The sequence below is a fragment of the Apostichopus japonicus genome, chromosome 5 (genome assembly GCF_037975245.1).
Source record: "Apostichopus japonicus isolate 1M-3 chromosome 5, ASM3797524v1, whole genome shotgun sequence".
Lineage (NCBI taxonomy): Eukaryota > Metazoa > Echinodermata > Holothuroidea > Aspidochirotida > Stichopodidae > Apostichopus > Apostichopus japonicus.
This window is the reverse complement of record NC_092565.1, coordinates 261,221-270,768: the sequence shown is the minus strand read 5'-3', so window position 1 is coordinate 270,768 and position 9,548 is coordinate 261,221. Positions and strand designations below refer to the sequence as shown.

General features: G+C 57.6%; 2 non-coding genes across 2 annotated transcripts; both read right to left on the bottom strand.

The window, feature by feature from the left end:
- Positions 1-3,063: 3,063 nt before the first annotated feature.
- Positions 3,064-3,223, bottom strand: LOC139968304 (5.8S ribosomal RNA). The gene has a single exon (XR_011793311.1). It is a non-coding gene; the product is annotated as a 5.8S ribosomal RNA (ribosomal RNA).
- A 605-nt stretch (positions 3,224-3,828) lies between these two features.
- LOC139968310 (small subunit ribosomal RNA) lies at positions 3,829-5,706 on the bottom strand. Its single transcript, XR_011793316.1, has one exon. It is a non-coding gene; the product is annotated as a small subunit ribosomal RNA (ribosomal RNA).
- Positions 5,707-9,548: the final 3,842 nt, after the last annotated feature.

Genomic DNA, 9,548 nt, shown 5'->3' with positions numbered 1-9,548 from the left:
TCTGAGTCGGCTGTTGCTTGCCGGTCGACGCGTTAGCCGACGCGTACCCGACCGGCAGACGCACCCGAGGGCACGCCGTCCGGATGGGCGCGCCGACCGCGCAGCCGGGCCAGTCCACGGGCAGGACCCCGCGCAAGTCCGGGCTCGCCACTCCCCGACCGAAGCCGAGGCGGCTCGCCCAGCCACACAGGCGTCCCGATCCCGCTTTCCGGGTTCCCGGCCCGACCGGCCCAGCCCCCAGAGCCAATCCTTGTCCCGAAGTTACGGATCCGGCTTGCCGACTTCCCTTACCTACATTGTTCTGTTTGGTCAGAGGCTGATCACCTTGGAGACCTGCTGCGGTTATCGGTACGACGACCAGAACAACAGTCCGATATTAACTATCCTTCACTCCCCCAGATTTTCATTGGCCGGCCGGAGCACACCGGACGCCGCGGCAGGCGCGGCGCATTCCGGGATCCATGGGTCCCCATCATAGGAAGAACCAGGGTCCGGGCTAAACCACAAAATCCCTCATATAGAGAAGAAAACTCTACCCGGGGCCCTCGGCCAGCGTCTCTGGGCTAGTGTGCCTCACGGCTTTTGCCCTCGCAGTGCCGCGACGCGCGGAACCCCGCGAGGAGGCCCACGCGCACGACACCACGAGGAGGACTACGTCTGTACGTCCGGGAATATTGACCCGGTTCCCTTTCGCCCAGGGTGCGATCACCCCGCCGTTCCCGGGAGGGAGGTCGGCGTGGCTCTCGCGGCCGCTCGGAGCGGAACTTCCCTAGGGCTTAGGATCGACTGACCCATGTGCAACTGCTGTTCACATGGAACCCTTCTCCGCAACTCGGCCCTCCAGGCTCTCGTTAGAGTATTTGCTACTGCCACCAAGATCTGCGCCCACGGCGGCTCCACGCGGGCTCTCGCCCGGACCGCTTCTTAGCTCACCGTGGCGTCCTTCCTACTCGTCGAGGCCGACTCTATTCGGTTCTCCTTGCCCCGACGGCCCGGCACAGCCATCACGCTCAGCGCCATTCATTTTCAGGGCTAGTTGATTCGGCAGGTGAGTTGTTACACACTCCTTAGCGGATGCCGACTTCCATGGCCACCGTCCTGCTGTCTGTATCAACCAACACCTTTTGTGGGCTCTGATGTGCGACCGAGTCGGACGGCTTAGCCAGGCGTTTGGTTCATCCCACAGCGCCAGTCCTGCTTACCAAGAGTGGCCCACTGAGCACTCGTTCATTCTCACTCGTCCGGCTCCAAGCCAGCGAGTCGGACCTCTTACCAATTGAAAGTTTGAGAATAGGTTGAGGTCGTTTCGGCCCCAAGGCCTCTAATCATTCGCTTTACCAGATAAAATTGTTCACGAATATCTCCCGAGCACCAGCTATCCTGAGGGAAACTTCGGAAGGAACCAGCTACTAGATGGTTCGATAAGTCTTTCGCCCCTATACTCAGGTCGGACGATCGATTTGCACGTCAGAACCGCTGCGGACATCCACCAGAGTTTCCTCTGGCTTCCTCCTGCCCGAGCATAGTTCACCATCTTTCGGGTTTTAGCATGCTTGCTCTTCCTCCGCTCCACCGGACGAGCCGGACGGAACGGGGTGGCGGTGCGCCCGACCCAGAGGGCCGGGATCCCGCCTCGTGACGGCCCTGTGCCGACCTTCACTTTCGTTATGCCAGGATAGGTTTCGGTAGACCCCCTCGACTTGCAAGCCTGCTTAGACTCCTTGGTCCGTGTTTCAAGACGGGTCGAATGAGGAGGCCTCGCTCACGCCCGACAGACCCTCCGCTTCGGCCGAAGCCGCGGCGAGACCGGACCCTCCGGATCCCGCCGGCCACGCGACAGCAAGCTGTGCACGCGACCGACGGAGACGCCGGTGGCCCGGACCCCGCTGCCTGAACCCCCGGGGGGGCAGGCCGTCACGCAGAGTCCTCGACAGAGAGCGCAGTGAGCAACCGTGACGGGCGGCGTAAGACGGCGAGGGCCGAAGCCCCCGCACGCCGCAGCCTCGCCCGCCCCTCTGCTCCGCTCTTCGGTCGGTCGCCGGGAAGGGCGCCGAACGGTAGAAGTGCGACGCGGACCGGACGGCGAAGCGCCGCGGGTCGGTCCCGAGGGATCCGAACCCGCACACGCTGCCGCGCCGACCGCGCCTGAATCAACCGGACGCCCCATGTAGCATGCGGCACTCATCCGTTTACTTCTTGGCAGTTTCACGCAATGTTGAACCCTCTCTTCAAAGTTCTTTTCAACGTTCCCTCACGGTACTTGTTGACTATCGGTCTCGTGCATAGTATTGAGCCTTGGATGGAGTTCACCACCCCTCTTTGGGCTGCATTCTAAAACAACCCGACTCTTGGAAAGCTTTCCCTCCGGCCTTCGAGTCCGCCCTACGGGCCTTACACCCGCTGCGGGTAAGCTGCAGCCCCGATCACAGTGGACTGCGGCCGGACTCTGTCGACCGGAGTTCAGTTTCCTTACGCCACAGGTCCCTCGCACCGCAAACGGGCGCGGGGATTCGGCGATGGGCTCTTCCTGCTTCGCTCGCCGCTACTGAAGGAATCCTTGTTAGTTTCTTTTCTCTCCGCTTAGTGATATGCTTAAATCCAGCGGGTAATCTCATCCGATCTGAGGTCTGGAATCGTGAAAGACACGTGGAACGTGATCGGAGTCATAGCGGCGACCCGGGGTCTCTCCTTCCCCGGCGCTCCCCGAAGAATCGGGTCGCCGGCGGGAAAGGGTGGCCTACCATGCGCCTGCGAGAACGCAGACGGGAGGACGAGAGACCCCGCGATTGGGTCGACCGGCTCTGCCCGGCAGAGGCTCCTCGACCGTTCCGGGGGGTCGGACGCTGGACCGCACCACGGGCGCATACGTCTACACCCCGATGGCACGTCGCACGACCGACGAACCCCCGGTTACCGATCGAGCCTGCTCGCCGAGTTTCACCGGCGCCGACATCACAGAACTCCATCTGACACTGACCCGACGCAGCCGGCCGTCGAAGGGACGGCTGCGGCCGGGCGCTCCTCCGGCGCGCGAACACGCCGACTCTGTGAGTGATTGTCTTCAGACGCTCAGACGGACGTGGCTCGAGGAGCAGAGCATCCCCGAGCCGCCATTTGCGTTCGAATAAGTCGATGATCAGTGAGTTCTGCAATTCACATGAATTCTCGCATCTAACTGCGTTCTTCATCGACGCACGAGCCGAGTGATCCACCACCAAGAATTGTCATTTGCCACTGGAAGACTCCCGCGTTCGCAAACTCTCCTCAGAGCCGAGGGAAGAAGTGGAACGGAAGGAGAAAGGACACGGGGACTCTGTGCCTTCTTTGCTTGTGACTGGAAAGAAATATCCTCCGTCGAGCCGAGGGGGGAAGCGGGCTCCCTCCTTCCCCCCACCGCCGCGAGGGCGGGTCGCGCGAGTCAGACTCGCCGACTGGGGGGAAATCGGGCGACACCGGTGCCCCTTCTCTGCCCTGCGGAGAATGCCTCGAGGAGCGCCGCGCCGCGGACGGCGACGGCGTCTCCACCCTTGCGGGACTTCTCCCTCGAAGCTACCGGGAGCGCGAGACTCCGTGAGACAGACGACGAGAGAAGAACCGGGTACTCCCCGGGCTGGTCTGTGTGTGACACGCCCGTCTCCTTTTTGTCGGAGAGAGCGAAGGCGAAGCGCGGGGTCTGACCTCGACCGTGGAACGGGGAAGGAGGCGGTGAAAACCCCGCTCGAGTCCCCCCGGCTTTTCCAATTTGCTCTCTCCGCGTGTCTCTCTGTGACGGCTTTTCCGACATTCCCCCTTTGTTCCCTCTCCGATCACGGAGGGGAAGGGTTCTGTTAATGATCCTTCCGCAGGTTCACCTACGGAAACCTTGTTACGACTTTTACTTCCTCTAAATGATCAAGTTTGACCGTCTTCTCGTCGCGCCTCGACAACCGGCCGAAGCCGGGGGTGCCAGACGGTCGATCCGATGGCCTCACTAAGTCATTCGATCGGTAGTAGCGACGGGCGGTGTGTACAAAGGGCAGGGACGTAATCAATGCGAGCTGATGACTCGCGTTTACTTGGAATTCCTCGTTCAAGGGACACAATTACAAGTCCCTGTCCCCAGCACGGAGAAGTCTCAGCGGATTACCCGGACCTTTCGGCCGAGGGCAAATGTACCCGCTGCTTGCGCCAGTGTAGCGCGCGTGCGGCCCCGGACATCTAAGGGCATCACAGACCTGTTATTGCTCCATCTCGTATGGCTGAAAGCCATTTGTCCCTCTAAGAAGTTCGCGGCTCACCACGACGGGTGGCCGGACTATTTAGCAAGCAAGAGTCTCGTTCGTTATCGGAATTAACCAGACAAATCACTCCACCAACTAAGAACGGCCATGCACCACCATCCACAAAATCAAGAAAGAGCTCTCAATCTGTCAATCCTCACTGTGTCCGGGCCGGGTAGGTTTCCCCGTGTTGAGTCAAATTAAGCCGCAGGCTCCACTCCTGGTGGTGCCCTTCCGTCAATTCCTTTAAGTTTCAGCTTTGCAACCATACTTCCCCCGGAACCCAAAGACTTTGGTTTTCCGGAGAGTTGCCCGCCGCGTCATGGGAGGAACGCCGGCGAATTACGAGTCGGTATCGTTTATGGTCGGAACTAGGGCGGTATCTGATCGCCTTCGATCCTCCGACTTTCGTTCTTGATCAATGAAGACATTCTTGGCAAATGCTTTCGCTGTCGGGCGTCTTGCGACGATCCAAGAATTTCACCTCTCACGCCGCAATACGAATGCCCCCGGCAGTCCCTCTTGATCATTACCTCAGGATCTCAAGACCAACGAAATAGAACCGAGGTCCTCTTCCACTATTCCATGCTGAGCTGTTCGGGCACTTTGGCCTGCTTTGAACACTTCAATTTTCTCAAAGTAAACGTTCCAGTCTCGCACGGCACTCAGTTAAGAGCACCGCACGACCAACCGAATCACTGGCCGGGAAAAATCTCCCACGACTCCCGTTTGACGGGGAGAAGGGGAACGGGCAGTGCACGCCTCACGGCGGACCGCCCGCCCCGGCCAGAAATCCGACTACGAGCTTTTTAACTGCAGCAAATTTAATATACGCTGCTGGAGCTGGAATTACCGCGGCTGCTGGCACCAGACTTGCCCTCCAGTAGATCCTCGTTAAAGGATTTAAAGTGTACTCATTCCGATCACAGGGCCTCCGAAGAGGCCTGTATCGTTATTTTTTGTCACTACCTCCCCGTGTCAGGAGTGGGTAATTTGCGTGCCTGCTGCCTTCCTTGGATGTGGTAGCCGTTTCTCAGGCTCCCTCTCCGGAATCGAACCCTGATTCTCCGTTACCCGTCACAACCATGATAAGCGCATAACTTACCATCGAAAGTTGATAGAGCAGACTTTTGAAGGGAGCGTCGCCGGTGCAAGACCGTGCGATCGGCATGATTATCTAGAGTTCACCAGCGGAGACCGGACCCCGAAAGGACCGGGCTGGCCTTGTTCCTAATAAGAGCACGCTTCCCCCGAAGGGTCGGCGCTTTGTTGCATGTATTAGCTCTAGAATTACCACAGTTATCCATGGTATAAGACTTTCTCCAATAAACCATAACTGATCTAATGAGCCATCTGCAGTTTCTCTTGTATGTTCAGGATTGTACTTAGACGTGCATGGCTTAATCTTTGAGACAAGCATATGACTACTGGCAGGATCAACCAGGTAACGGTCGACAGAACCGGGCTGGGCCCGTTCGCCGTCCGGGAGTCGCTCTCGCACTCCCCTCTCTCTCTCTCTGAATTCTCAATTGTCGATGCCGTGCTATTACGGTACAGTGATCGAAGAACCGCCCGAAGGGATTCTCGAGGTGTGTATCTCTACCCGAGTCGACTGGGTCGTCTCGAGAGGAGTCGCAGTGGTCCCGCCTCGGAGACGGGACCGGTTCGAAGCGACGCGGGAGGGCGACGGCTCGTCCACTGGAACAGGGGAGAGCAATCGCACGCCTCGAGCGTGCATTCGTTGCTTGGATGAAAAAGCCCGTACCGAGCGCCGAGTGCAACACATGGTCGCAGCAACGGCAGCATGCCCGAACGGGTCCCGTGGAGAAAGCTCGATATCTGACGACACCGAGGTCCTGCTCTTTCTCCACCGGGGGTTCTGCGGATGAAAAGGCTCAATATCTGAACGTCGATATATACGTGTGCACGGAGGGACACCTCTGCTCACGGGGCGAGTGGGTGAAAACCCCCGCTCTGAGCGCCGAGTTGCAACACATGGTCGCGATGAAACGACGGCTGACCCTACCGAAAGGGCCCGCTGGAGTCCAACCATGACACGTATACACACACGACAGACATTAAAAGCCTTCTCGAGTCTTGGATCGACTCTACTACCCCCCTCATATATAGAATCCGATTCACTCTGCCCGCTCGTTCTGACCATTGGATCACACACTTAAGCCAATACCCGCTACACTTAAGAGATCTCGAAATCTCGAACGAGACCCAGATTCTCTGCGGGTGAGTCGGGCGGCCTGCCGTCGCCGTCGGCTTGCCGTTTGCCTTTCGCCTGGTCGCATGGCACTCGTGCCATCGACCACGCAACGCGAGAGGCCTTCTCCCTTCTCCTTTCTCTCTCATCTCTACTCTCTCTCTTCTCCACCGGGGGTTCTGCGGATGAAAAAGCTCAATATCTGGGATTGTATATATACATATGCACGAAAGAACCTTCTACTCACGGGGCGAGTGGGTGAAAACCCCCGCACCGAGCGCCGAGTTGCAACACATGGTCGCGATGAAACGACGGCTGACCCTACCGAGAAGGCCAGCAAGGGTCTGACGTGCAAAAACATATTTACGCACCACAGGCAAGGAGCCTTTTCGAGTCTCGGGTGGACTCCCGTCCGCGAAAGCTTCATATCTGAACGTCGATATATACGTGTGCACGGAGGGACACCTCTGCTCACGGGGCGAGTGGGTGAAAACCCCCGCTCTGAGCGCCGAGTTGCAACACATGGTCGCGATGAAACGACGGCTGACCCTACCGAAAGGGCCCGCTGGAGTCCAACCATGACACGCATACACACACGACAGACATTAAAAGCCTTCTCGAGTCTTGGATCGACTCTACTACCCCCCTCATATATAGAATCCGATTCACTCTGCCCGCTCGTTCTGACCATTGGATCACACACTTAAGCCAATACCCGCTACACTAAAGAGATCTCAAAATCTCGGACGAGAGCCACACCTTGCGGATGCATCGGGCGGCCTGCCGTCGAGGTCGGCCGTCGCCCCGTCTCACAGACTCGTGCAACACGACGAGTCCCAGCCTACGCCTGTGTGCATCACCGTCGGCCTAAATCTCGGCCCTCGCCCGGTCGCATGACACTCGTGCCATCGACCGCACCATCGACCTTCTCACCCGGGAGCAACCCGTGTTTTCAGAGGAGTGCCGGGGTTGCTCCCGTGCCGGGTATGTCTTGTCCGGCGGCGCCCCGTCTCACAGACTCGTGCAACGACAACGGGTCCCATGCCTACGCATGTGTGCATCACCGTCGGCTAATTACTCGGCCCTCGCCCGGTCGCATGACACTCGTGCCGTCGATCACACCATCGACCTTCTCACATGGGAGCGACCCGTATTTTCAGAGGAGTGTCGGGGTTGCTCCCGTGCCGGATATATCTTGACGAAATCAAGGAGATATATGAGGAAACTTCTACAATTTGAAGATCGACCGGCGAGACAAGACACTCCCCTTAATATATAATCCGATTCACTCTGCCCACTCATTCTGACCATTGGGTCACACACTTAAGCCAATACCCGTTACACTAAAGTTGACCATGTTTTGTTTTTTTTGATATTATTATTATTATTTTTTTTTTGTCAACGTCCTCTGTAACGAAGTCAAAACTCTATGCATGTGTTCGCGTGTCGTTCTGCCGTCTCCGCCGGGCACATCCCAGCCAGCGCCCGATACATTTCAGTTGACAACGGTCACAACTCTATGCATGTGCTCGTGGGTCGTTCTGCCGTCAACGTCGGGAACACACAGGCCAGTACCCGCTACATTAAAATTGACAATGGTCACAACTCTATGCATGTGCTCGTGGGTCGTTCTACCGTCAACGTCGGGCGCACACAGGCCAGTACCCGATACATGCAAGTTGACAGTGGTCACAAACTCTATGCATGTGTTCGCGTGTCGTTCTGCCGTCTCCGCCGGGCACATCCCAGCCAGCGCCCGATACATTCAAGTTGACAACGGTCACAACTCTATGCATGTGCTCGTGGGTCGTTCTACCGTCAACGTCGGGCGCACACAGGCCAGTACCCGATACATGCAAGTTGACAATGGTCACAAACTCTATGCATGTGTTCGCGTGTCGTTCTGCCGTCTCCGCCGGGCACATCCCAGCCAGCGCCCGATACATTCAAGTTGACAACGGTCACAACTCTATGCATGTGTTCGCGTGTCGTTCTGCCGTCTCCGCCGGGCACATCCCAGCCAGCGCCCGATACATTAAAGTTGACAACGGTCACAACTCTATGCATGTGCTCGTGGGTCGTTCTACCGTCAACGTCGGGCGCACACAGGCCAGTACCCGATACATGCAAGTTGACAGTGGTCACAAACTCTATGCATGTGTTCGCGTGTCGTTCTGCCGTCTCCGCCGGGCACATCCCAGCCAGCGCCCGATACATTCAAGTTGACAACGGTCACAACTCTATGCATGTGTTCGCGTGTCGTTCTGCCGTCTCCGCCGGGCACATCCCAGCCAGCGCCCGATACATTCAAGTTGACAATGGTCACAACTCTATGCATGTGTTCGCGGGTCGTTCTACCGTCACCGTCGGGCACACTTGAGCCAGTACCCGCTTGACTTTTTTTTTTTTTTTTTAAGTCAACGTCTTCTTCAAGGAAGTCCAAATTCTATGCATGTGTTCGTGGGTCGTTCTGCCGTCTCCGTCGGGCACACACAGGCCAGCGCCCGATACATTCAAGTTGACAGTGGTCAAAACTCTATGCATGTGTTCGCGTGTCGTTCTGCCGTCTCCGCCGCGCACATCCTAGCCAGCGCCCGATACATTCAAGTTGACGATGGTCACAACACTATGCATGTGTTCGCGTGTCGTTCTGCCGTCTCCGCCGGGCGCATCCCAGCCAGCGCCCGATACATTCAAGTTGACAACGGTCACAACTCTATGCATGTGCTCGTGGGTCGTTCTACCGTCAACGTCGGGCGCACACAGGCCAGTACCCGATTCATGCAAGTTGACAACGGTCACAAACTCTATGCATGTGTTCGCGTGTCGTTCTGCCGTCTCCGCCGGGCACATCCCAGCCAGCGCCCGATACATTCAAGTTGACAACGGTCACAAACTCTATGCATGTGTTCGCGTGTCGTTCTGCCGTCTCCGCCGGGCACATCCCAGCCAGCGCCCGATACATTCAAGTTGACAATGGTCACAACTCTATGCATGTGTTCGCGGGTCGTTCTACCGTCACCGTCGGGCACACTTGAGCCAGTACCCGCTTGACTTTTTTTTTTTTTTTTTTATGT